Raw genomic sequence first — 4,820 nt, 5'->3', positions numbered from 1 at the left:
CCAAATCATTTATGTAAATGACAAAAAGTGGAGGACCCAGCACCGATCCTTGTGACACTCCACTGGTCACAAGCCTCCAGTCTGAAAAACAACCCTCCACCACCACCCTTTGTCTTCTACCTTTGAGCCAGTTCTGTATCCAAATGGCTAATTGTACCTGTACTGCATAAGATCTAACCTTGCTAACCTGTCTCCCATGGGGAACCTTCATGAATGCCTTAATGAAGTCCATATAGTTAAAAATCACAAAGCACCAGGTTATAGTCCAACAGGTTTATTTGGAAGTACTACCTTTTGGAGGAGTGCTCCTTCATCAGGTGATTGTGGATGATGATGTTGATCACCTGATGAAGGAGCGTCGCTCCGAAAGCTAGTGTGCTTCCAAATAACCCTGTTGGACTATAACCTGGTGTTGTGTGATTTTTAACTTTGTAAACCCCAATCCAACACCGGCATCTCCAAATCCTGAAGTCCATATAGATCAAGTCTACCGCTCTGCACTCATCAATAATTTTTGTTACTTTTTCAAAAGCTCAATCAAGTTTTTGAGACATGATTTCCCACACATAAAGCCATGTTGACTATCCCTAATCAGTCCTTGCCTTTCCAAATACATGTACATCCTGTCCCTCAGGATTCCCTCCAATAACTTGCCCACCACCGACGTCAGGCTCACCGGTCTATTGTTCCTTGGCTTGTCCTTACCACCCTTCATAAACAGTGGCATCACGTTAGCCAACTTCTAGTCTACTGGCACCTCACCTGTGACTATCAACAATACAAATACATCTGCAAGTGGCCCAGGAATTACTTCCCTAGCTTCCCACAGAGTTCTCGGGTACACCTGAGCAGGTCCTGGGGAGTTATCCAGTGTTATGCGTTTCAAGACATCCAGCACTTTCTCCTCTGTAATATGGACACTTTTCAAGATCTATTTCATACATTCTATATCCTCCATATCCTTCCGCACAATAAATACTGATGCAAAATACTCATTTAGTATCTCCCCCATTTCTTGCGGCTCCACACAAAGGCCGCCTTGCTGATCTTTGAGGAGCCCTATTCTCTCCCTAGTTACCCTTTTGTCCTTAATGTATTTGTAAAAACTCTTTGTATTCTCCTTATATCTATTTTCCAAAGCTATCTCATGTCCCCTTTTTGCCCTCCTGATTTCCCTCTTAAGTATACTACTGCCTTTATACTCTTCTAAGGATGCACTCAATGTATCCTATCTATACCTGACATATGCTTCCTTTTGTTTCTTATCCAAACCCTCAATTTGTCTAGACATCCAGCATTTTCTACACCTACCAGCCTTTCCTTTCACCCTGGACTCTCATTATCTCATTTCTGAAGGCTTCCCATTTTCCAGCCGTCCCTTTACCTGCGAACATCTGCCCCCAATCAGATTTTGAAAGTTCTTGCCTAATACCGTCAAAATTAGCCTTTCTCCAACTTAGAACTTCAACTTTTGAATCTGGTCTATCCTTTTCCATCACTATTTTAAAACGAATAGAATTATGGTCGCTGGCCCCAAAGTGCTCCCCCACTGACACCTCAGTCACCTGCCCTGCCTTATTTCCCAAAAGTAGGTCAGGTTTTGCACCTTCTCTAGTAGGTACATCCACATACTGAATCATAAAAGTTTCTTGTACGCACATAACAAATTCCTCTCCATCTAAACCTTTAACATTATGGCCGTCCCAGTCTATGTTTGGAAAGTTAAAATCCCCTACCATAATCACCCTATTATTCTTGCAGATAGCTGAGATCTCCTTATAAGTTTGTTTCTCAATTTCCCTCTGACTATTAGGGGGTCTATAATGCAACCCCAATAAAGTGATCATCCCTTTCTTATTTCTCAGTTCCACCCAAATAACTTCCCTGGATGTGTTTCCAGGAATATCCTCCCTCAGCACAGCTATAATGCTATCCCTTATCAAAAATGCCATTCCCCCTCTTCTCTTGACTCCCCTTCTGTCCTTCCTGTAGCATTTGTATCCTGGAACATTCAACTGCCAGTCCTGTCCATCACTGAGCCATGTTTTTGTAATTGTTATGATATCACAGTTCCATGTTCCTAACCATGCCCTCAGTTCATCTGCCTTCCCTATTAGGCCCATTGCATTGAAATAAATGCAGTTTAATTTATCAGTCCTACTTGTTCTCTGCTTTATCCCTGCCTACCCCGACTGTTTGACTGGGTTCTTTTCCCAACTGTTCCAGCCTCAGATTGATCTCTTTCCTCACTATCTTTCTGGGTCCCAGCCTCCCCACCCCCCACCCCCACCTTACTAGTTTAAATCCTCCTGTGCAGCTCTAACAAATCTCCCTGCCAGTATATTAGTCCCCTTCCTAGTCCCCTTCCAATTCAGGTGCAATCCGTCCTCATACAGGTCACTCCTACCTTAGAAGAGATTCCAGTGATCCAAAATGTGAATCCTTCTCCCATACACCAGCTCCTCAGCCATACATTCATCTGCTCTATCCTCCTATTCCCGCCCTCACTAGCTCGAAGCACCAGGGAACCCCTTTTTAAATTCCTGCGTAACTCTCTATATTCTTCCATCAGAATCCCATCCTTTTTCCCTTCCTATGTCGTTGGTTCCAATATGTACAATGACCTCCTGCTGGGTCCTCTCCCCTTTGAGAATATTCTGCACCCTCTCTGAGATATCCTAGATCCTGGCACCAGGGAAGCAACACACCATTCTGATTTTTTGCTGCTGCCAACAGAAATGTCTGTCTGTGCCTCAAACTAGCAAGTCCCCTAATACAATTGATCTGTTGGAACCCAACGTATCCCTCATTGCATCATAGCCAGTCTCGATACCAGAAACTTGGCTGTTCGTGATATGTTCCCCTAAGAATCCATCACCCCCTACATTTTCCAGAAAGCATACTTGTTTGAAATGGGGATAGCCACAGAAGACTCCTGCACTAACTGCCTACCTCTCCTACCTTTCCTGGAGTTAATCCATCTATGTGACTGTATCTGCAGCTTTTCCCCCTTCCTATAATGCCAACAATCACACCCACTTGCTCTTGTAAATTCCTCATTGCCTCTAACCGTTGCTTTAACCAATCCATTCTATCTGATAGGAGTCACATCCAACAGCATTTATTGCAGATATAATCCTCAGTAATCCGTAAACTCTCCCTAAACTCCCACATCCGACAAGAATGGGCTGCCAGAGGAAATGGTGGAGGCTGGTACAATTACAACATTTAAAATATAACTGAATGCATATATGAATAGGAAGGGTTTGGAGGGATATGGACCTGGTGCTGGCAGGTGGGACTAAATTGGGTTGTGATAGCTGGTCAGAATGGATAAGTTGGACTGAAGGGTCTGTTTCTGTTCTGTACATCTCTATGACTCTACTAAGCATATCACTCTACTAAGAGCCATTTTTGCTTCTACCAATCTGCAGACCCAGAAAATAGCACCATCTTATTTCTCTACAAAACACTGCTCCAGGCGAACACTGCTTATGACTTTAGAGACATATCCCAATAAAACATATTATCAAGAAAGAACCCATTCTACTCACTACTGCAGATTTACAGCAAGACCACACCTAAAATTATTCACTTGTTTGTTTTTGTGCTGTGACCTCTCCCAAACAGGTTTCTCCAAGACAGCTGTGAATTTCACTATTTATTAATTTTCCCAGATGCACTCCAATGTCCAGCACTACATAAATTCAACAGCAAAGGCAATAACTGTGCAGTTACTGCTCTGCCAGTTATCAATGTGGGTTTCTTTCTCTCTCCTGCATAGACCATATGCTGCCTTTGTCTGTTCCTGTCCTTTATAAAAGTGGTGTTGTTTTTGACTTATTTTTCTCCAAAGTTCCAAAACAATGCAACAGCATATAAAACAATAATTACTGCTCCTGGAATTCGAGGAAATCACCTCCAACACCTTAAATACCTCAAAAAAAGGAGCAGTCTGTTACAGCCAGAAATTTTTCCCACCCACCATCTTATTTCTGTTCCTAATTTTGTTGATGTTCTGGTTTTTTTTTCAGAAAGATGCATAAATGTTTTGGATATTCACTTTAACAAAGCTTTTTTTTCGATTTGCAAAAGCATTTATTCCTATTGTGTCTCTGGAAGCATGAATTAAATTGGCAAAAAAGTTACATATAAAATATTCGGAAGCATTAGCTGAACTGACAAGGTCTCGAAGTGTAAATCTGTAAAAGGCAAAAAATTAGGTTTAAACCTAGAGACATTGTGCAATGTGGTATTGTGCAATATCACACTATCTGATTGGATATTGGAAAGTACTGTTGATTAAAAATCAATTTTGAGCCAATGTTTTGACATATTGCAATGATGTGTTGCTTGATGACTTTGAAAACGACATCTTATTATGAAACTAAACTTGATGTCTCCACTCAAATTTCGATTTGTCAATCTCAGGTGTGGGTGAATTATCTCCCGAGGGAGTAACACTTGCAGACTGCAGAGATCAGCCTGTGCTCACATTGCATCCAATCAGCTTCAGTCAGTGTGATTGCTGGAATTCTTTAAACAAACAAGCATAACAGTGTATAAATGTCTATCTGAGTGGTGGTGGGAAGTAAAACTTTCCGAAATTAATCTCAAAGGAAAGCTAAAAGACAGTTAGTGAATTGATTTGATTAGTATTTAAATCCCATAGACTTCTATGCACAGGTGCAGGGAAGCATGCACAGAATTCAGTTAACATTGTTCAGGGATGATATGGAGTCAGGAGTGTTCTTTTGACAGATATGTTAGGCAGCACATTCTGAGCTCACTACTGTATCTGGACTCAAGGAGAAAAAGTT

This window comes from Chiloscyllium plagiosum, chromosome 34 (assembly GCF_004010195.1).
Source record: "Chiloscyllium plagiosum isolate BGI_BamShark_2017 chromosome 34, ASM401019v2, whole genome shotgun sequence".
Taxonomy (NCBI): Eukaryota; Metazoa; Chordata; class Chondrichthyes; order Orectolobiformes; family Hemiscylliidae; genus Chiloscyllium; species Chiloscyllium plagiosum.
This window is presented reverse-complemented; position numbering follows the sequence as displayed.